This window comes from Mauremys reevesii, linkage group 1, assembly GCF_016161935.1.
Source record: "Mauremys reevesii isolate NIE-2019 linkage group 1, ASM1616193v1, whole genome shotgun sequence".
In the NCBI taxonomy this organism is placed as follows: Eukaryota; Metazoa; Chordata; order Testudines; family Geoemydidae; genus Mauremys; species Mauremys reevesii.
In genome coordinates this window covers 117,678,600-117,703,257 of record NC_052623.1, presented here as the reverse complement: position 1 = coordinate 117,703,257, position 24,658 = coordinate 117,678,600, and positions in this window count along the sequence as shown.

The window sequence follows — 24,658 nt, the reverse complement described above, 5'->3', positions numbered from 1 at the left end:
AATGTCAGCTCAAACCACCTTTCCCCAGCATCCAGGCTCTTACCACCACCAGCTGCCTCCAACACCTGTACGTTCCCCAACCAGCCCTGATACCTACCACCACCCTTACCCTCTGCATTCAACCCCCATCACCATGCAGTATATGAACCCTGAAGTGCAGGATTCATTAAACAGCAATCCAGACATGGCATATGCAAACTTGTGACTGTACAGTTCACCAACCCACAGCATTGCCCTCTTGTGTTAATGAAATGTTGTGTGTCTGTCTGTCTGTCAAGGAAGTTTTTTTCTTTTCAATAAAACAATTCTTGGCTTTGAAAACAGTCTTTATTATAGCAGATAGTGAAAGATACCTTAGCCCAGTAAAGAAAGAGGCACTGCAAATGATATTATTATTATGGATAATAGAATAACAGTGTAAGCAGTGCAATTCACTCCCATGCAAGGCAGCAAAATTACTGTTGGCTTTCAGCCTCAAATTCTTCCCTCAAGGCATCCCTAATCCTTGAAGCCCTGTGCTGGGCCTCTATTAGCCCTGCTCTCTGGCTGTTCATATTCCTCCTACAGTACTTGAAACTCGGGGGTCCATTCCTCACTGTTTGTTTAAACCTTCGCTTCACAAATCTTCTGGAGGGTTAATCAAGCGCTTATAACCGCTGGTATGCTGCTTTCCCAAGTCTAGCTTCCCATACAAACATCTCCAGCGAGCCTTTAAACGCCCAAAAGCACACTCCACAGTCATTCTGCACCGGCTCAGCCTGTAGTTGAACCGGTCCTTGCTCCTGTCAAGCTTCCCTGTATAGGGTTTCATGAGCCAAGGCAGTAACGGGTATGCGGGTCTCAAGGATCACAGTGGGCATTTCGACATCCCCTACTGTGATCTTCCTGTCTGGGAAAAAAGTCCCTGCCTGCATCTTCCTGAACAGGCCACTGTTCCGAAAGATGCGTGCATCATGCACCTTTCCAGGCCAGCCTGTGTAAATGTCAATGAAACGCCCGCGGTGATCCACAAGCGCCTGGAGAACCATAGAGAAATACCTTACGATTAACGCATTTCTGATGCCAGGTGGGGGGCCAGAATAGGAATATGCGTCCCATCTATCGCCTCCACAGTTAGGGAAACCCATTTGTGCAAAGCCATCCACAATGTCCTGCACGCCCCGAGTCACGGTCTTTCTTAGCAGGATGCGATTAATTGCCTTGCAAACTTGCATCAAAACGATTCCCACGGTCGACTTTCCCACACCAAACTGGTTCCCGACCGACCGGTAGCTGTCTGGATTTGCCATCTTCCAGATTGCAATAGCCACCCGCTTTTCCACCGTCAGGGCAGCTCTCAATCTTGTGTCCTTGCGCCGCAGAGTGGGGCGAGCTCAGCACACAGTCCCATGAAAGTGGCTTTTCTCATACGAAAGTTCTGCAGCCACTGCTCGTCATCCCAGACTTCCATGACGATGTGATCCCACCACTCACTGCTTGTTTCCGAGCCCAAAGCGGCGTTCAACGGTGCTGAGCATTTCCGTGAATGCCGCAAGCACTGTAGTGTCACACGCGCAGACAAATCCATATTGATATCATCGCCGGACTCCTCACTGTCACTTTGGAGCTGAAGGAATAGCTCGACTGCCAAACGTGTTGTGCTGGTGACACTCATCAGCAGAGTCCTCAGCAGATCGGGCTCCATTTGCCACAGAAATCGCGATTCACAGAGAGTAACAGAAAGACACTCACAATGGCGCCAAACGCTGCCGGAATGAATGCTGGGATGTGAAGCGATGCACCACGGGGCGCTGGCAAACAGGAAGCGGAATGACCCGCACACTTCCTTCCCCTTCCCACAATACTCAGCGCCAAAACGGCGCCAAAACGGGACGAGGTGTTCTGTGGGATAGCTGCCCACAATGCACCTCTCAATACAGCGCTGGAAAGTGCTGCAAGTGTGGCCACACTGCAGCGCTGGTAGCTGTCAGTGTGGCCACACTCCAGCGCTGGCCCTTACACAGCTGCATGAGCAGCGCTGTAACTCCCAGCGCTGCAACTTGTAAGTGTAGCCAAGCCCCCGGTGTGCAACAAGCCAGGTTGTAAATCTACAGTGCATTAACCTGCCATGCACCAACTGCCTTGTGGACTCTGCTACCGTACAGTAACAGTTCCAAAGTGTGGTTTGATGTAGAAGTGCACAACCGGTTCCACAAGCAGGTTCCATATGGTACAGTTGGTGCGCAGCAGGCTAGCATGCTGTAGATTTCCACCCTGACTTGTCTCACACTGAGTGTCTGTGTAGACAAGCCCACCCACTCCACACACAGATGGAGAATGCCTCTGTAACAACCCCTTTTCCTGAGCTAGAACCAGTCGTCTTATGCTACACAGGGTAGTCCACAGCCTCCTTTAGCCAACATTGGCCGTGACACGTGTCTTTGGATGGAGTGTCAGCGTGGTGCCAACCAGCCAGTGGAGGTTGTAAATGGAACTGTGTGAACAACTCATTTTTCAGTTTGTTCAGTGAGTCCAAAAAAATCACAGGGAAAAAAAAATCATTTTTGGCTAAGCTGAACATGAAACTTTTAGTGGAAAAAAATCCCAAAATGTTTTGTTTCAGTTTTGAGCATTTTCAAATGTTTTTTTTAATTTTTTATAATAATTAGGGCTGTCTAACAATTAAAAATGAATCGCAATTGATCACAAGATTAGAAAAAATAGTCACGATTAATCAGTTTTAATCACACTGTTAATAATAGAATGGCATTTATTTAAATATTTGTGGATGTTTTCTACATTTTCAAATATATTGACTTCAGTTACAGCACACCCTTACTTCTGCGCTGCTGCTGTGGCTTGTGGTGCCTGGTGCTCGGCCTGTGGTTCCAGGCAGGCACCGTGTGGCTGCATCTTGCCAGAACCCACAGCCATCCTGCAGCCCTCTGGCCACTTCTGGCTCACCAGGGGCACCATTTCAGATTTTAGTTTGGGTGGAGAGTGGGTGGGTGGGTGAAAAATGTGTGTGTGTGTGTGTGTGTGTTGGCAAAGCGCTGTCTCTTTAAGCAGGGCACTTTTTCGGCCAGCAGAAGCAGCAGCAGCAGCCAGTCTCCCCCTGGTCCCTGACAGGCGACAGGCTACAGTGGTGACAGGCTACACTGGTAGGGGGAGGGGGAACACCCCGACATCAGTCCTTCCGCCCCCACTCTGCGCAGCAGACAAGAGGCAGGTTCCCAGTCCGGAGCAGCTTGGCCAGAGGCGGCTCCATGGCAGGGGAGGAGGAGGCAGGCGCACCAGTGGAGCAGGGCGGTGGGAGCAGGGGCACCCCGTGCTGTGGCCCCCCCTTGCCCACCCCTAAGGCCGGCCCTGGGGGAAGGGATGGTGTAGGCGGCAGGGTGCCTCCCTCCCTCCCTGGCCACCACTGAGATGTGTGATTAAAGCTCAATAAAGAAAAAAAAGTGTTAATTTGTGTTGTGTTATCGCATATATTAAGTGTGATTAATTGACAACCCTAAAAATAATTATAGGAAATTTCAAAACAAAGTTGTTTCAAATTGAAAAATCAAACCATTTTGTTTTGAAAATGCTGGAATGAAAGGTTTGGATTATTTCCCATTTTTCTTTTTTACTTCAACAATGTGTCACAATGGCCAGACATTCACTGAGTGGTTTAGTGTCAGCGAATCTCCATTTTTTGCTGGAAAAAGTTTTGGTCAAAAAATTTCACCCAGCTCCAGGTGTAAATTAGGGATCTCCCCAGCCTCCCAGCAGGTGGAACATCCATTGAAACTGTTACCAGGGCATTTCCCTGCACCTCCAGCATGTCCACTGTTAAAAAAACTGCCAATCATGAAAAAATCCAGTGGGTGTAGTAACTCAGTCTAACCATGTCTGTCTGTCTCAAGCCTCATTCCATACAAGGTTGGCCTCTATTTCCACATATTACAAGAGGATTAGCAAGTACAAATATTGAAAATTGTGTCCATCAACATATTCATATGAATTTCCAAAGATGTCATGCAACTTCCCAATTACTGACCCACCTTGCATTATTTCTTCCTCCCCTGCTTGTCCTGTACTTGAGATGAGTAAGAAATGCAGCATGCCTCTGATTTCTATGCTTGGGTGACGGGTTTCTGTCATTTGTCAGGTTATCAGAAGACTGATGAACTGGCCAGGCCCCGTTGGGTTCATTTTCCAGCTGCATCTCTACCTTCCTGTGAAGTTTCTGAACCCAAAGAGTAAGCATCCCCAGACCCACACAAACTGTGTTCTTCACACCATGCACAGTATACTTGTGGAGCTCCTTGCAGAGGATGTTATAAAGGCCAAGACACTTACAGGGTTAAAAAAAACAACAACAACGCCTAGATAAGTTAACAGAGATAGGTCCATCAATAGCTATTAGCCAGGATGGGCAGGAATGGGGTCCCTAGCCTTTGTTTGCCAGGAGCTGGGAGTGGGCGACGGGATGGATCACTTGATGATACCTGTGCTGTTCATTCCCTCTGGGGCTCCTGGCATTGGCCACTGTCGGAAGACAAGATACTGGGCTAGATGGACCATTGGTCTGACCCAGTATGGCCGTTCCTATGAAATACAAAGCACTAATCATGCTTTGCAGTGCATAAAGGCTTGATGGAATGTTGTGATTCTTATAAAAGCTTAAGCAAGATGTAACTATAATTAACTAGCTTCTTAATTGTAATATACCCTGTCTAGTGTTCATTGGAAATAACCCTTGCTGTTTACTTTTTGAGTCCATGCAAACCCCTAGCTGTTCAAGGTGCAGTAAAGCTAAGTTCTGACACCAATTACCATTAAATTAGTTAAGAACATAAGAACATAAGAAAGGCCGTACCGGGTCAGACCAAAGGTCCATCTAGCCCAGTATCTGTCTACCGACAGTGGCCAATGCCAGGTGCCCCAGAGGGAGTGAACCTAACAGGCAATGATCAAGTGATCTCTCTCCTGCCATCCATCTCCATCCTCTGATGAACAGAGGCTAGGGACACCATTCTTACCCATCCTGGCTAATAGCCATTTATGGACTTAGCCACCATGAATTTATCCAGTCCCCTTTTAAACATTGTTATAGTCCTAGCCTTCACAACCTCCTCAGGTAAAGAGTTCCACAAGTTGACTGTGCGCTGCGTGAAGAAGAACTTCCTTTTATTTGTTTTAAACCTGCTGCCTATTAATTTCATTTGGTGCCCCCTAGTTCTTGTATTATGGGAATAAGTAAATAACTTTTCCTTATCCATTTTCTCAACATCACTCATGATTTTATATACCTCTATCATGTCCCCCCTTAGTCTTCTCTTTTCCAAACTGAAGAGTCCTAGCCTCTTTAATCTTTCCTCATATGGGACCCTCTCTAAATCCCTAATCATTTTAGTTGCTCTTTTCTGAACCTTTTCTAGTGCTAGAATATCTTTTTTGAGGTGAGGAGACCACATCTGTACACAGTATTCGAGATGTGGGCGTACCATGGATTTATATAAGGGCAATAATATATTCTCAGTCTTATTCTCTATCCCCTTTTTAATGATTCCTAACATCCTGTTTGCTTTTTTGACCGGCTCTGCACACTGCATGGACATCTTCCGAGAACTATCCACGATAACTTTGTAATCCCAAAGTTTTTTGTATTGGAAAGCAGCTTTTTATGCTGTTGGTGGAATGAGTTATGCCTGAAGATTTGACCATGTGGAATATTTGTTTGGAGCTACTTTACATTTTATTTTACAAAAATTAGCATGCTTTATTTGCCTAAAAGGTACATAATGCATGAAGTTCCTCAGAGCTTTAATGGCTTGACTGTGAGGATGACTCTGAAGGTTAAGTGAGGAGGGCTGACAAGCCCTAGCTAAATGTATCTGCTACAGATCAAATTACTTCATTCTATTCCATCTGAAAAGCAACTAAATATATTTTGCATTTCTAATGTTACCCAAAGATCCAGGGAGATCTAAAAATGGATGTTTTCAGTCATCAGTTGAGCTTCTGGAATCATCCTACAGTGTTCTTTATAACAATAAAAATCAGCATTACTTGCATTTTTATTCAAAACCCGCAAATATTTTGCATATGTTTTTAATGAGATTATCTTAATGTGTTTATTTTAAAATTTTAAAATTTGTAAAGTGAATGTATTGTCCATGCAAAGTTGCAATTTAACTGGACACTGTTGTCATCTGTTCCTAGAACCGGTCCTGGTGCTGCAGCAATGTAAGCTTGCCTACTCTGCTCCATTGAGGTGACTCTACTCTGACTCAAAGAAACCCCATTCCATGCTTGGCCTCTCCGCAGAGGCTCCTGACAAGGGTGATACCAATGTAGATGGTGGGTTTTGTGATGTGGAAAGTGGTGGAACTGGACTGAGATTGATGAAGTTCAGAGACCACCAAACAGTCATGAGCTAGTTTAGCCTATTGATCACCCTGACCTGGATTGGATTTGTTAATAGGGGGCAGATTACATACTCTATCCAGGGCCGCCCAGAGGATTCCGGGGGCCCGGGGTCTTGGGCGGCGGGGGGCCCCGCTTCGGCGGTAAGTCGGCAGCGGGGGGGGGGGTCCTTACGTTCCGGGATCCGCCGCCAAAGTGCCCCAAAGACCCACGGCAGGGACCCCCCCGCCGCCGAATTACCGCCGAAGCGGGACCCGCCGCCGAAGTGCAGCCCCCACTGCGGGTCTTTGGGGCACTTCGGCGGCGGGTCCCGGAACGGAAGGACCCCCCCGCCGCCGAATTACTGCCGAAGATCCGGCTGCACTCTGGCGGTGGGTCCCGCTTCAGCGGTAATTCGGCGGCGGGGGGTCCTTCTGTCCCCGCCAGCGAAGAAGCTCCGGGGGGCCGGGCCAGGCCCCGTGAGAGTTTTCTGGGGCCCCCGGAGCAAGTGAAGGACCCTGCTCCAGGGGCCCCGAAAAACTCTCGTGGGGGCCCCTGCTGGGCCCGGGGCCTGGAGCAAATTGCCCCTCTTGGCCCCCCCTCTGGGCGGCCCTGACCCTATCAACTATTCCCTGAGCCCTCCAGCCTCCCTCATTAATATCCTGTCTGAGAGGTTACACTCCTTTTGCTGCCTAATTTAACAACAAACCTGGGGAGGGGGCGTTCCTCTGCCCAACTCTGATTCTTTACAGTTTCTTTCATTCTATTGCCATATTTGAAAAAGTCCCGGCCCCACACAGAGACCATGTTTGTTGTCATCGTAATTCCTAGACTAGACCGAATTGTCTCCCTTTGAATCACTTTTAGGGATCTCACTGTTCTACAAACCCTGGATGTAGAGGTGTTTGTCATTCAGAAATTATTTCCATAATTAAGGATCCAGTTGTAGCAAATTGATTTGTTTCTGTCTCTAGATTTTTTTTCCCCCAAGGGTAAAGCTGCATCTCTCTCTTCCCCCCAGTTTTGTGAAGCTCTTATCCCAAACTTTTAATTTAGAGACCAGCACTAGCTACATCCCACTACTCCAGATCTGGATCCATATTCAGATCTTTGTCCAAAGCTGGGGCTGTAAGATTAGAGCCAAGGTTTTGGTGGAGACCATTGTAGAACTGGGATCCAGTCATGAAGCTGAGATCTGGAGCTGAACTTTTCCAAGCTCCAGGGGAGCTTTGATCTGGAGTTTTAGTTTGGGTCCATTGCCACTACAATCCTGTGGTAGGTTTCTCTTTTGGGAGCAGAATGGTAGATGTTTAAATCTCTTCTAATTGGGAGACCAAGAGTCATTTAAAAATCATTGCAATTTGGGAAGCCTTATGTGCTTCTATTTTCACAGCCTCTTGTAATTCAACTCCCTGTTTTGCACCCTGTGCATCAGCTACTTGGGTAATGGATGGCAGCAAAACATATTAATGAATGGTCCAGAACTTGGTCTCACTGAAGTCAATGGAAAAACCTCCACTTTCTCCCTCATTCATGGGCGGCGAGTATCATCGGCAGGGGTAGGCTGTGCCTTCCCAAACAGCCTAGTGTGGCCCCACTCAGGGAGTTAGGGCAGCTGGTGCTGGGGCTGTGCTGGGGCTGTGCTGCCTGGTGCACTGGAGCTGGCCGTACCACTTGGCCAGAACACCGGGGCCAGGAGCACTACTTCCTGGCACATTGGGGCTGGCTGTGCCACCCGGAGCACCAGGCCCGGGAACGCTGCCATCGGGCACGCTGGGGCCTCGCCCCCTGGCCACCCGGCGCTGGGGAGCTATGGGCTCCATCAGGGAAGGGGGGACAGATGGGGAGGGGCAGGCCTGGCGGCTAGCATCCCTGAAAGGCCGGGTCACCGGCCACCTATGCTCTCAGCCTTAGGTAAGTGTGATAGCAGGAACAGACCATCACAGTTCCTGTGCTTCCCCACTCCCGTGGCTAGCCACTGTGCAGGTATGTTGAGGGGAGGAAAATTCTTCAAACCCTCCCTCTTGTGCACCCACAGATTTCTAACCACAATCTGATCCTCTGTCTCACCCAGATGTAATTCAGTGGGGAGTTATGAAACCTGGCTGTATGACTGGATGCAATGCTGTTGAAGCCAAGATTTATTCCTTGGATGGAAGAGACAATGGCTTTTTGAACAAAATCATTTCTTAGATTAGATTAAAGAGCAAATTGGCTTGTTTTTCCAAGTCATGAAAAGTCAAATTAATGAACTGCACTTGCAAACCAATGTGTAAGAAAGCAAATAGATCCCATTTCCCAGCCTCAGATACTTTACTGACTCCCTGCAGCATGTAAAACCATAAACGTGTACTTAATACATGTGATGCATCGGAGAATACACATTGGTGTTTAGATGACAGCACTTCTGGAGTTATGGCTAATCTGTCCGCAATTATCCTTTCCCTTGGTCCAGTAATGCATTTGCCTTCTCATCATTAAATGCCACATTTAAAAACCAACTAGGTTACACCACTGGCATGTTAATTAGATCTTTGTTTCACAGCAGGTTCCACTCATGCAGGAATGCGTGAGGAAAAAAATTAGGGTTCAGTTCCTCAGAAGGTATAAATTGGCTTCAGTGGCACTTAGTGGATTTGACCTAGGTGAGGGTCTGAAATCTGGGTTTGAGACTAAAGATGCTCTTGCTTTCTCCTATTAATATATGTGAAAAATAAAATGTGAAGGTTTAATGCTAAAAGCACTGTTCTGAATGGGAATGTTCAGGACAGCCGTGTATTAACAAATAGAAGCTCTGCATGAATAATACTCATGGTGTCATTCTGGTCTTCAGCGACTGAAAGTCACGTGGCCTGGGATTTTTCTAAAACATTCACTGTTGGTCTTACTCCGCTCTCCTGGAAGCTAAGGGGAATTTTCCTGCTGATTTCAATGGGAGCAGAGCCAGGACGATGCTGAGTGCTTTTGAAATTCCCACGCCGGGCATGTGAGGATTAAATGCTTTTAAAAACTCTCTGGTAGGTAACTAAGGACCTAGAGTGAAATCCTTGCCCCGGTGAAGTTGATGGGTGTTTTGCCTAGCACCTTCCCAGGACCAGGTAATATACATTTACACAGAGCTGTCCTGTTGCCCCTCACCCACACAATGTCCACCTTCTGCAGTAGGTCTGCCCTTGCTCACCACATGACCACTCACAGAGTGAGTGCAGCTAACTACAGGACTAGTGCAATGTGTTAAAAAGACTTGATGGCTTTCACCCTTCACTCCATCTGTGATTGTCAATGACAAGAGAAAATGGCAAGTTGCTCCATATGAGGGACCCACCGCTTCTGGAACTGTCCTCAAATATAAATTTTCTGGACCTCAATAAGGATGTAATCCAAAGCCCACTGAAGTTGATGGGAATATTTCCATTGACCTCAACGGGCTTTGGATCAGGCCCTAACTGATTCCTGACCCTTAGTTCCAACTGGCATATGAAGGACTCTGAAGCTGTTTAACAATGATCCTTTTTAGCAAATGTAAAGAGTGAAATGGTTCGACCCAGAAGGGAGTTAGTCACCAGTCCTCTTGGCAAAAAGATTTCTGACTGTGTGTGATGGGGCATCTGCCCCACACTGGCCTGTAAGGGGTTAATGGAGCCCTAGAGAGGCTGTGCAGAAGCAGCCAATAGAAAAGGGGCTCTGAGGAGCAGCCAATCAGGGCCTGGCAGGCCCATATAAGAAAAGCTGCAGGGCAGAGTAAGTTCAATTGCTCCTTGGAGTTCAAGGAAGGAGGACTGGCTGCCTTGCAGGTGGAAGAAAGACCCTGGACAGAGCAATGCTGCTAGCAGAGACCAGGGGAGCGAGAGACAGTTCCTGGCTGGGCATAGATTCATAGATTCTAGGGCTGGAAGGGACCTTGAGAGGTCATCGAGTCCAGTCCTCTGCCCTCATGGCAGGGCCAAATACTGTCTAGACCATCCCTGATAGACATTTATCTAACCTACTCTTAAATATCTCCAGAGATGGAGATTCCGCAACCTCCCTAGGCAATTTATTCCAGTGTTTAACCACCCTACAGTTAGGAACTTTTTCCCAATGTCCAACCTTGCTCCCTTGCTGCAGTTTAAGCCCATTGCTTCTTGTTCTATCCTTAGAGGCTAAGGTGAACAAGTTTTCATCTGCCTCCTTATGACACCCTTTTAGATTTAGCATTGCAGACTGAGGCCCTCAGGCAAGGGTGAAGAAGGTACTGGGGTTGCAGGGAAGTGACCCAGGGAAATAGATTGAGAGGTTGGAGGGGATGCAGCACATGGCTGCTATCTACAGGGTCCTGGGCCGGGACTCAGAGTAGTGGGTGGGCCTGGGTCTACCCCCTCCCCCCGGTTGCTCGCCACTGAGGAAGTTGGACTGCTGTACTGTCCCCCAGAAGGAGTGTCACACAGCCAGAGGGCTGTGTCCTGAAGAGGACACTGTGGCCATTGAAGTGACATGAAGTGATGGTGGGTGAGACACCACCAAGAGTTGGTGTACCTGGGGAGCTGATTCACAAGATGACCAGCAGGAGATGCTAGTGTAGTGAGTCCCACCCTGTCACATTGTGGTAAAATGACTCATGGGGTTACAAATGAATGGAGAGGGGTTATAGAATAAGGAAATCCTTGGTATTGAGAAACAACAAAAAGTTAAATATCCAAAGACACTAAACTACATTTTGGAAACATGTAGCTACTTTTGAGCAATAGGTACTGTACTGTGATTCTGGGACATAAAAATAGGCAGATGCAATATTTTATGGGGGTGGGGGAAGATTTTTCTTGATAGGACTCTGCCGGATTTCATCCTGGAGTGAGTGTGTCCTATCTAATTCTATCCAGAAATACAGGATTTGGTAATGGAAACATTGGCAGGATCATGATGACAAAGGGGCTTTCTGTAATGCCGGATTAATCCCCAGAGGTAACCCAGCAAATTGTTTGTCCTAATAAAGTCCTCACTTAAAGAACTAACATTTTATAAACACATGTTCTGTACACTTATTTCCCGTGTGCTGAGCAAAGCTAGGATAGCTGTCAAACATACACTGATGCTGAAAGCTTGGAAATTACTGTACAAGGAGAGACTGTTGAGACACCCTTATTTAGCAGCACTGAAGTACGTTGCCAATAGGAAGGGGGAAAATGGAGGCTCAGCTGTATTTACAAAGGCAAGAGAAATTTTCCTGACATGAAGCCAACTCTGATATAAGCTATTAATTTAGCTTGATTTTGTGGGGCTAATTTTAAATGGGGTTTGAATGTCGTGTTTTTGAGCCAGAGTATAAACAATTTACTTTAGTTCATGTTAGAGTTGCATGTTCTTGTTTTTAAAACTGGTGTCTAGTATTTAGTCTCTGCTACTTCTATAACATGGCTGGGATTGCTAGAGAACTCCAAATAGTTTACGCCTGATTAAGATTCCATGCCATTTAGGTACCAGATGCACAATGGATCTGAAACATTTAGTAATGCTACTATACATATTCAATTTAAAAAAAACCCCAAAATCTTGTTAGATTGAAAGCAAAGTGATGTAAATGTTAACAGCACAGATGTACAGATTCATAATCCAATTGCTACAAGTGCCAAAGGGGTTTTACATTTGTCAATAAAGATATATATTTCTTTTTCTTAAAGGAAAATTTTCCTTACCGCTCTCATTCAGCAAGATATGAGAGTATGTGCCTAATTTTAAGCATATGATAAGACTATGAAGGTGCCTTAAGTACCTTGCTGAATCGGGGACTATGAAAGTAAAATTAATACAATTTATCTAGCCATGTTAATTATTTGATTGGCTCAATACTGGGCTCAGCTAACTGGCTTCTACCTTGAGGAGGTCCATGCCATGTCACGTGACACAGTAATTGGAATATGTGCATAGCCCAGTTATTTAGTTTGGGAGCATGAACCTTCTGAGGTCTAGTCCTAGATCTGAAAATGTCTTCACCTATGGCCTTGGATTAGTTTCTTAACTTCCCTGCCTCAATCTCCCAGTCTGCAGATGAGATTGATGGTACTTCCTTATCTTAGAGAGCTTTGGGAAGGATTTATCAGTTAAGGAAGATTGCAGAATTTGGCCTTAGGAGTTTTGCTCAATTAAGGACTGCAGAATTTCACCGTAGTGTTTGAGTAATACCAGGAGGAAGAAAAGTTACAATGGATCTTTCCACTGATTTTTAGTGGGAGTTGGATCAGGCCCTAAAAGTGTTATAGCAAGATAGAGATATTAAGTATCAAGCATCTAAGAAGTCTGAGTTAAACTTGTTAGCGGCTAAGTGTCAAGGCTTTAGAAATAAAAACATAATTTGCCCAAAGCTGCTGTGATTCTGTTTGAGCTCTTCCAAAAAAAATTGCTATAACATAAAGCTAGTACTTTATGTCCGGATACTAAGGCTTTGACAGGTACACAGAATCAAATACCGGCTGCTTTTAGAGGCTATGAGGAAAGAGGATGATGGGGATTGCTTAACTTAAGAAGAAACAGCCCAGCAAGAATGAGTTGGAATGATAGCAGCCTAGTGTCATTTGTGGTTTATTCTGGATGGAGCCATAACCTATTGCACAGGAACAAAATGACACAAGTCATGGCATACATCGGAGTAGGCAACCTCTGGCATGGGTGCTGAAGGCAGCATGCAAGCTGATTTTCAGTGGTACTCACGCTGCCCAGATCCTGGTCACCAGTCCGGGGGGCTCTGCATTTTAATTTAATTTTAAATGAAGCTTCTTAAACATTTTTAAAACCTTATTTACTTTACATACAACAATGATTTAGTTATGTATTATAGACTTATAGAAAGAGACCTTCTAAAAATGTTGAAATGTATTACTGGCACGTGAAATCTTAAATTAAAGTGAATAAATGAAGACGCAGCACAGCACCTCTGAAAGGTTGCTGACCCCTGGCATACATACAATATGTTTGAAACAATAGATTCGTAATCAGGAAACTGCAGCAGCAGTACAGTCAGAGTTTAAGACTGACTATAAAAGACCCGAGTTAGAGACTTACAGCAGCCATGCAATTACAGGTGTGGCTAGAGATGTCACTGGGGCATCAGTAGCTATTTTGGATGGAATTTTCAAAAGCACTTGGATTTGGCTTGCCTCTTGGCTCCCACTGAACTCAATGGGAGTTTTACTATGCATTTCAATGGGAGCAGTGTTGGGTCAATGTTGAACACTAATGGAAATCCCCCTGTTTATAATGATTTACTGACTGACTACTAAGTACTCAGGCTTGTGTTATTGTTGATTCTTCCACATTTGCATGGCTACATGTACAATAACTAAAGAAAGATGCTGACCGCACTAGTTCCAGCGTGCTGAGGCAGTCTCCTGGAAAGTGTGTATATAAGTTACAAGGCCAAAATCTGCCCTCAGTCATGCAATTTCATGTGCAGGATCAGATGCCAAGGCATAACTAAAGGCAAGATTTGCCCCCGAATATGTGCCTGCCTGAGTTTTTGTCTGCCAGTGCATGTACTCTATTAGTGACTGATACGAGTGTCCGTTGAGGTTGTGTGTTCTACGTACAAAATAATTGGCTGAAAAATAAGTTTTAAATATTAATATGTAGTTGGTCGGGTTCTCTGCCAATGGTACAAGCTGTGCAGCAGCCCCAGTAAGATGAATGAGTTGACCAGATGCCAAAACGAAATACAAGTATATAACAAAAGTAAGTTTCCCAGCCCTGAAGAAGCGCTCTGTGTAAGCTCAATAGCTTGTTTCTCTCACCAACAGAAGCTGGTCCAACAAAAGATATTACCTCATCCACCTTGTGTCTCAAAAACAAAATATTGTCATTGTTTTTTGGTTTTTTGACCTGGCTGTCACAGGTGCAGAACTTTGGACAGGACAGAGACAGAGACAGATTCTAAACATGCTCACACCAGTGCAAACCCAGTGAAGTCAGCAGAATTTCTCCTCGCATGCACCAGCCTAAATGAGATCAGAATTTGGCCCACAGCAATTCTGAGAGTTTTAAAATGATGACTTCTTGAAAGTGCTGCCTCCTTTCTCTCCTCAGCATCAGCCTGAGCAAGACTTCAAAGATGCAGCAAAGCTGCTGGCTCCATTCCACCATGCTGCTCAGCGGAAAACTTTGGTGAGAACAAAGCTTCAAATCAGCTGATGGTTGCAGGGCTGGCAGCCCCGCTTCTCCTTTGAAGATCCACTCCTGCCAATTAGCAGGACGGATGAGAACCAACCCAAGATCTTTGCTCTTTATGCCCTGCTCAGGCTGTTCTTGCTACTCAGCTGACAGGAAGAGGCAGCCTTTCTTCTTCGAGTGCTGTCCCTGTGGGTGCTCCACTGTAGGTGACGGTGCACCCCGGCGCCATTGATCGGAGATTTTCAGTAGCAGTGCCTGGTCGGGACGCACACACTCAGTTAGTATCTCCCGTCTCGTTGGAATCTTCCTGAGCGCATGCGTCCGCACCCTCCTCAGTTCCTTCTCAACCGTCCTCGGCCGAAGACGGGACTCGGAGCAGTGCTGATCCTCTTCCCTGGTTTTTGAATGAAACAATTACATAGAAACAGTTAGTTAGTAATATCCTAGTTGTTTCCCTTCCTTTAGAATAGTTAGTTAGTTTAAAAAAAAATTTTCCTCAGGTTTGTCTCCCACTGAGACTCTCTCCCCTGGCATTACTAGTTCAATAATGCCAGGGGCTTCAGGATTCAAAGAATGTGCTTCCTGTCAGGACTTTATGCCTATGTCTAATGGGCACTCGTGCTGTGTGAAGTGTCTTGGTGAGACCCATGTCCCTGCCAAGTGTGTCCACTGCACGAGCCTCAAAACCAGGGCTCGTCCTGACAGGAACCTGCCGCTGAAACTGCTTCTCATGCAGAAATCCCTGCAGCCGCCTCTGGAGACAGGTAATGGCAAACCCTCTCCCTCACGCTCCCCGGCCAGGTCCGAATGACCGGGAGCTTGGCTTCACCCTCTCTGGAGCAAAGGCAAGAAGCTCTGCAGCTGCCCATGGAGCAGGCCAGTAAACCCGCTCCCTCACGCTCCCCTGCCAAGGCAGAACTGACTGGGAGCATGGCTTCACCCTCTCTGGAGCAGAGGCAAGAAGCACTGCAGTTGCCTATGGAGCAGGGCAGTAAACCTGCTCCCTCACGCTCCCCTGCCAGGTCAGAACCGACTGGGAGCATGGCTTCACCCTCTCATGTGAAGAAGCAGGAAGCCCTAATGTCTCCTCTCAGAGACACTCAAGAGGGTAATTGATCTCCTGCAGAGTCTTTACCCTTGGTGCTGTCAGCGCGGAGAGCAGGCAACTCTGACCGCCCCTGCACTTTACAGGCAACTCTCACGGGGCTCTAAAGCAGGGATCCGACTTCCCACAGCGGGAAGCTCTCCTCAGCACCGGTTTCCCCGGCACCAACAATGGACCCGGTGCCAACAACGAGTTCCACCTCTGGCACCGAGCCTGCCTGCTACCCCCAGCAGATTCAGACCCTCTGCGAGGCTCTCACAAACAGCTCTCGGCTCCTGCCAAAGTGAAACTAAAATCACTCCGGGCTGCCGCTCAGATTTCATGCTCTGCAGCATACCAGCCTAGGGAGCAGCAACAATTCCGGCATCAGCAGGATATCTCTGTGGCCCCTAGGCCTGACTCTCCGCTCCGGGACAGGGAGCACTCATTGTTTGAACAGCAGCTCTCCCCACGTGAACTGGATACTTTCACTGATAGTGAGAACGGCACACAGCAGCAGGCAGGGTTCTCCCTGCCTGAGTCTTCCCCGCCACCGGAGCCATATATACCCCAAGACATGGGGCATCATAAGAATCAGCCTCAGTTTCCCTACTTTATCTCCCAGTGGCTGGGACTCTTTTTTTTTTTTCCTACCCGATGCCCTGGCCTCAGTGGTACCCGTGGTCGGCTCCTGCCACTGCTTCTCCTTGCGCTCCTTCTACCAGACCGCAAGCTCATCCTATGCCTATATCCCCAGCTCTATCAACATCTAGAGCTCCTGAACCCCCTCCTGAAGACGTGGGCTATGACCCCTTCCCTGTTTTACTGGCTCCTGCCTTGCCATCAGCCGCAGAAGTCGCCCTTATGCCTCCACCTCCACAAAACATGGACGGCTTTATGCAATTCCACGAACTCAGGACATCCCTTTGGAGGAAGTCCAGGAGACACAACATAGGCTTCTCAAAATCCTCCAACCCTCTGCACCTTCAAAGATAGCACTACCCATAGAGAAAGCTCTCCTAGAACCACTGGTACTCTCTCGCAGACCCCACCTCCATTCACCAACATGCAAGAAAGCTCAATATAAATACTACATGCCTGCGAGGGACATTGATTTCTTATTTTCCCACCCACAACCCAATTCTATTGTGGTTGATGCAGCAACACACAAAGCAGCCACGCTACTGGCCCACTCTGCAGGACAAGGACCTCAAACGTCTTGACCTCCTGGACTGCAAGGTTTATACTCTTCTACTTTGCAATTTAGAATTGCAAATTTATTCTACCCTCCTTACAAGCTATGACCATGACAACTACAACAAGCTCTTTGATTTGCCTCCCATATACTGAAGGACAGGAGAGCAGACTTCCAGTTAGTCCTCATCGAAGGTCAGTTGGTGTCTAGCATGGCACTATAAGTATCCCTGGACGTGTCTGATCCAGCAGCCTGCACCACTGCAGTGGTGATGTGCTGGTCTTCTTGGCTCTCGGCATCCGATATCCCCAAAGATTTGCAGTCCAAAGTGGAGAGTCTCTCCTTTGACAAAGATAACCTCTTTTCCCACAAACAAACAAACACAAACAAACAAACCCAATATGAAATCTTTCACTCTGTGAAAGACTCTAGAGCCACTTTCTGCACATTGGGCACTTACCTGTCCCTCTCCAGGAGACAAGGGTATCAACCTTACCAAACGCCCAGCGCAGAACAATATCACCAACCCCAGTCTACACCGTATGACACTGGTAAAAACGCCAACAGACCTCTTAGATGCAGGCAAACCCAGGCACAACCAACTACTTCCCACCATTGGGTAACAAACAATTTTGAAGTGCTGGTCGGGGGTACATGCAACCACCCCTTGACTCCACTGCCTGTTTGCCCATTTGGCTACCGCCTCCAGACTTTCCACCATGTCTGGCAACAGATCACGCAGGACCATTGGGTCCTGGAAATAGCTCAGTCAGGTTACTCCATCCCTTTCCTATTTTCCCTGCCTATCCTTTCTCCTTCTCTGTCCCTCTTAGGGACCCCTCTCACAAGCATCTTCTCTGCGTGGAGGTGGCTCATCTTCTCCACCTAGATGCAGTCAAACATGTGCTGATGCAACATTGGGGAAAAGGATTCTACTCCCAAAAGAAAGGCGGGGGGGGGGTGGAGACCTACATTGGATCTACGCCAACTGAACATGCTTGTACAGGTGCACAAATTCAAGATGGTCACATTGGGCACAATAATACCCACACTGCACAAGGGGACTGGTTCACAGCTCTCACCCTACAAGATGCCTATTTCCATATATACATTCATCCAACCCAGCAGACATAGTTTTCTGCATAACACTGACTCCGCCACCGAACATATTGGCCTCCCTACATTGGTAGACAAGACCAGAGAACCTATGCACGGACGTTCCCTTCCATCCACACTCCCCAGTACTCATGTTAACCATGGTCGCTTCCCAGATAGATTGCGGAGCGCACTTAGGCAACCACAAGGCACAGGGCCGCTGGTCCCTATTAGAGACGTGTCCGCACATCAATCTCCTAGAACTCCGAGCCGTCAGGCAGGGAGGAGCACACTCTCACTCCCTATGCACAACGGCCATTAAACTATGGAATTGGTGCATACATCATCACATAAAAGTCACCGCTTCCTACCTGCCCACGTGTCACAACACTACCGCCGACACACTCAGCAGACAGTTCTCTGAGAAACACGAATGGGAATTACATCCATCAATACCCCAACAGCTGTCCTCCCACTGGGGCACTCCATTGATAGACCTGTTTGCCACTCCTCAAACTGCAAATGCCATCTATTTTGCTCCAGAACAGGACTCAGAAACACATCTCATTCCTTGGAACAACTCCTTCATGTATGCTTTTCCACTGATTCCACTCATACACAGGGTTCTACGCAACACCACAGAGGACAAGGCCCGGGTCATACTTTTTGCCCCAGGTTGCCCCAGGCAGACATGGTATCCTTACCTGCTACGCATGTCTATCCATCCTCCCCGTACTCTCCCTGACAGACCACATCTGTTCTCCCAGAACTACGGTCAGCTTCTTCATCTGCAGCTCTGGAAACTCCATCTGATGATGGTGTTCTTTCAAGGTTTCAGTCCCACAAATTAGCCTGCTCAGAACAGATCTGACATGTCCTCCTGCACAGTAGAAGGGACTCCACTCCTAAGACTTACCTGCAAAAGTGGAAATGCTTCTCCATCTGGTGCTTCCACAGATGCTTAATACCCCAGACTGCAACCCTCCCTGACATCTTAGACCATCTTTTCAAACTAAAACAGGACACGTTTTCACTCAGTTTTATCACAGTACGTCTTGCGGCCCTTAGCACCTTCCATGACACTCTGGACGGCTATTCACTTTCACACGCCCCACCATGAAACGCTTCCTCACGGGCCTGCAAAACCTCTACCCTGAGATTCATTCACTAGTAGCCTCCTGGCGTCTCAACCTAGTTCTCTGCGCTCTTATGAAACCTCTCTTCGAGCCCCTGGCCACTTCATCCCTGCTCCACATGTCCAGGAAAGTGGCTTTCTTGGTTGCCATAACGTCAACAAGAAGGGTTGGTGAAATAAGCGCCCTGATGGCCTACCCTCCCTACACCATTTTCTCTAAACACAAGCTTACCATACAAACCTGGCCCAAATTCCTCTCCAAGGTGGTGTCTACCTTCCACCTTAACCAGTCAATACACTTACGTGTATTCCATCCCAACCCTCACATGACTCCACAGGAAGCTGCATCACATACCCTCGATGTCCGACGGGCTCGTGCATTCTATCTTGACAGAACTAAACCATTTCGTGAATCCCCTAAGCTTTTTTTCTACTACCAAGAGATCAAAGGGTGATGCTATCTCTAAGCAAAGACTCTCCAAGTGGATCTCCACCTGCATCAGATCTTGCTATCAGACCCAGAATATTCAACCACCAGAGTGTGTTAGGACTCTTTTTACTAGAGCAATGTCAACGTCCATTGCCTTCCTCCACAGCGTACCTGTTACAGACGTATGCAAGGTGGCCATTTGACCACACATTTGCCAAACATTATGCTATCGCATGGGATACTACAGCAGACACCATAGTCGGCCATATGGTACTTTCTACCTTTGTTCCTCACACAACTCCAAAATCCCACCAACTATAGTGGGTACTGCTTTACATTCACCTACAGTGGAGCACCCACAGGGACACACATCTCGAAGAACCTCAGTTACTGCAAGGTGAGTAACTTGCTCTTATTTTCATATTGTACTTCCCACCCATCAGCTGGAGGAAATGGTGGCTCACAGCCAGCTGAACTGTGTAAAGGACTTCTCTTTCCCCTCTTCAACTCTATGAACAAGCAGTGGGAAGGTAACTTTAAAAAAAAGTAGTCAAAGAAATAGATAGTTCCTGTTGCTCCAATACAAATGTTTTGATGTGGTAGAGTGACCTGATGGCGAGGAGGTTTTCTAGTCCCCATGTGCAGGTTGATGGGTTGAAACTCATTTTAGCTAATTAGATCACGGCTTTCCTCCTAACCATTTTCTAGACAGTTCCCTGCCTTGCAGAGCACTATCTTGGAACCTTATTGGCCTACCCATATAAATAACTGTATGTGTCCTCAGCTCAAAATCTGGTGATGGGTTGGGGAGGATTCCTATTCTGAGCAAGCCATAAAGCTTTCAGCTACCAAGCATGCTTGTTTAAGGGGAGGCTGGTGGCTGGGGGAGGCAGCGAGATGCTTGCCATAGGGAAGGAGAATGGGGTGCATGGTGTTGGAATTGAACTGAAAATATTAACACGCTCTTCCACTTCAGCTTTGACCCCTAAGCACTCATTGTGAACATTATTTCAGATGTTCAGCCCAAAAAATGAGGATCAGATCCTCCTCCTTCTCCTCTTCAAATCCTTAAAAAATATCCGCTTCTGGCCTTGACAGCAAGTGTGTCAGATTTCAACTCAGGAGTCCCTAATCTGAGCTACACCCCCAAGGTTTATAAACTAAATGCAGACAGCCCCTGAGCTGCAGTGCTGAACAGGGCCCCACTATAGAGAGATTTTATTAGGCGTTAAAAATACATTTTGAAACTTGTGGGGACTGTAAAGATTCATTAAAGTGACAGACACCTTTGCCATATTTAAGAATTCAAATAAAGTAACCCACATATCAGATTGATAAAATAATACAAAACCTGATTCCCAGGCGGCTGCTGCTGCTGTTCATTGTCTTGATGACACTGCAATACAAATAATAATCTCCAGTTGAGGATTGGAGCCCCACTGTGCAAGGCACTCCCTTTACACACATACAGGGCTTGTCTACACACGCTTTTTGTACTGCTTTAACTATATCCATGTGGAAACCACTATAGATAAATTAATACAATTTTTAGAGTGGCTGCAGTTATACCCGAGGAAAGGTGCCTTGCACTTATGTGCTTATTTCTGGAAATTTACCAAAATAAACTAGACTGCTATAAGCCACTTCATAGTGATATAACTCTGGTTGCACTAGGGGGTTTCCATGTCGATATAGTTAAAGTGGTACAAACCAGACCTCTAACCAAAATAGCTACATTGATACAATAACTGGGTGTAGTCCAGGTCTTAATAGATGCAAATGTTTTTGAAAAGTCATTGCCTCTCATCATATGCTTAGAGCTGGTCAAGAATTTTCCAACAAATTTCTTGTTGGTCAGAAATTGCCAATTCGGCAAAAAAATTCATCAGGAAAGGTTTGGCGGGTCCAGGATGTAATTTGTGGTCAAAACCAGAGAGAGAGAATAGCCTAGTGGTTAGGGCATTTGCCTGCAATATGCCTGATTAAGAGCGGGGACTTGAACCTGAGTCTCCTGCTTCCCTGGAGAATGCACTGATCACCAGACTTCTGGATATTTGGAGGGGGGACGTGCTTTTAAAAACGTTCCAAAGGTCTCAGTTTTGCCCTGATGTGGAACAGCAAAATTTTCAGGAGATGGGGAAGAGCATTTCCTGCCCAGCTCTAGTTTAGATTGCAAGCTGTTTGTGGCAAGAAGTAGAGTAGAGTTCTCTACAGACACGGGGGTGTGATAAATGCAAGCTGAGGGAGGGAAGGCTCAGGTAAAAGTGAAATCATCATATTTTGTACACGTGGGAAGTGGGTGAAACTTCCCCTGGGGGAGGTGAGCTGCTTGTCCTACCTCTTTCGCCCACAGCCCCACCCCCACCCACCACTGACTCCCACTTACCTCTTCATCCCCCATCTGCTCAAATCCTCCCCCACCTGCCTGCCACTCACCCACCTGCTGCTCGCCTCTTCACTCCCACCGCCAAACCCTTTCCCCGTCTGCCCTGAGTACCCCCCCGCCCCCACTGTGCAGCTGGCTCGCTGCTTGCCTCCTCACCCTGCTGCCCTCCCCATGACACCCTCTCCTCTTTTCACCTTAAAGCACTAGTAACATTCCCCAAGGGAAATGACCAGGCAGTAGGTATAGCTCAGTTGCCAGATAGCTTCTCCTCTGCCTGGCAGGCAGTTCGGTGTGCGCTGTATAGAGAGAGACGAAAAGCCAAGCTATCTGTGCCAACCTGAAGCCTCAGCTCTTCTTTTGAAAAAGTGCTGGTCATTGACAGCCTGCATTAAGGCAGTAGTTTAATCACCGTTCTTACCCAGAATTCCCTGCCAGACTCCTTTACTTAAACTGGGCTTGAAGAAACTGACTAGTTCAAGAAATAAATTCACTGGCTGTATCAGCTCCTCCTTGAGTCAGGCTAGCAGTTTCTTCTTCTGGGTACAGAGAATAACTGAAGGGTCATTATTTGGAAACTATTTTTAACCCCAATAACACAATTTCCTACAATATGAAAGCCAGCTCAATGTGGCCAAAGGCTTCCTGGGCATTGGCAAATGCCTGTTAAATGGCTTCATTACCACTTTAATGGCCCCTTAACTAGGGTTACCAGGTAGCAACTGTGGGGAAAAAACAAGACGGGGTGGGGGGTAATAGGCACCTATATAAGAAAAAGTCCCAAAAAATGGGACTGTCCCTTTAAAAATGGGACATCTGGTCACCCTACCTTTAACAGTTTCAGTGATCTTTGCTACTAGGTCTCTGGAAGGCTTTTGCACTGTGTAAAGTTACAGAGGGATCCCCTCCACTCACCTCCACATTCTTGCTCCCCCTCCCCCGTCTGCCACTGACTCCCCACTCGCATTCTCACACACACACCCCACGCCGCACTGGGAGGAGGAGGGTGAGGATAAACGTGGCCAGCAGCTGCTGGGACGTCCGAGGGTGGGGAAGGGGATGGGGTGGAGGAGAGGAGAGGAGGAAGATTCACCCCAGGCAGCAGCAGCAAGCCGTGGGAGCCTCGGGGAAGGGTCACAGCAGGGAAGGGAAGAGGCAGGAGAGGGGGGCACCATGGCCGAGGTGTCGGGTGGCGGGACGGCTGCGCTAGGGGAGGCAATGGCTCCCCTTGCTTATTATACCCACCGCCCATGTTGGTACAATAAGTAGAAATTACAGCATGCCCACTACTTAGGTGCTATTGTGTGTTTTGTAGGCCTCACGACAGGAATGCATTTAAGGAGGGATTTGAAAGAGGATAATGTAGTGACTGTGGCTTTTTTACAGTGAGCTCCTCTCATGCATTAGAGGTGGCATGGGAAAAGACACAAAAAGTGAATGAAGGAAAATTGGACTAGCGAACAATGAAAGGTGGTATTGTCAGAGGAGTGGAAGCAGGATATCTCACAAACATTGATGTGTTTCTCCTTTTACCGTCTCTGAGGGTATGGAAATGTTATCCCTATTCTGCAGACAGAGGACCAGAGACAGAAAGTCATGCAGGAAGCCTGTGGCAGAGCCAGGGATGGATTCAGTTTTCCCGAGTCCCAGTCCAGCACTTTAATAAGACCCTGCTTCGTGTCCACCAGAAATAGAAACACTGATTTAACGCAACACCCTATTCAGGACTGCATTAAAAAGAACAAAGATAATACTTGGAAATATCTCTAATGTAACAAGATATGGACACCTGGATTAATGGTACCAGCAGATTACACTTAATAGCAACCCAGATGATGACCGCTTTGTTAATAGCAACATTTTGCTGGGAACCAATCTCGTCTCATTGACTGATTTGGATATTGGCACTGGGATGCCGCTTATTAGCAAAGATTATTTTGGAAGAAAGGTCCCAGCTGCAGGCAGGTTTGCGGAGCCGCAGTCCCAGAAGGAAGTGCTGGGATGGCCCTTCCCCAGTGGCAGCTCTGTGAACCTGCCTGTAGCTGGTGCTCAATCAGTCCTAGTGCTTCCTTCTGGGGATGCAGCCCTGCAAACCTGCTTGTGGACAGGGACTGCACAGGAGGTACAGGGCTGTGGGCTTGGGGGGCAGGGCAATCGCAGGAAGGGGGCTGCAGCCCAGATGCCAGGGCTACCCAGTACCTCTCCCTGCACACTCCCTGTGCCCTGCACAGGGCCTGCACCTAGGGAAGGAAGTTCTGGGACATGCTAAGCCCCAAACCCCAGAGAGTGCAGGGAGAGATACTGTGCAGATCCATGGGCCCCACTGTTAGCACTCCCTGTGGAAAGCCCTGGCATCCCCTCCCCACTGCTGTCCCACCCACAAGCAGATTTGCATGGTTGCAGCCCGGGAAGGCCATGTCCACAGTGCTTCCATCTCTGGATGCAGCTCTGAAAACCTGCCTTTCACATGATAGCAACTGCTGGATAACGGCAACTTTTGCTGGCAACTCAGGCCGGTTGCTAATAATGGAATGTACTGTAGTTCTGAACAACACAAGCTAAAATCTCCAAGGGAATGGTCCTAGGGAACGAGGATCAAAAGGTAACAAAGTCAATGTTAATCATTTGTTTGGCAGTGATAGCTTTCAGATACTAGTGTCTCTTAGGAAGGAGGAGCGGCTGAGCTGACGAATACTGTGGGCAACACCTGGCAAACATTATCAGAGAGAGTTTCCAGGGCTTTGCATCAGATCATTCCTCCTTTGGGGAGCGGATGCGAAGGAATCAGTAGCGTTTGCTTTCAAGTCTGAGGGAAAAAAAATAGAAGAAAT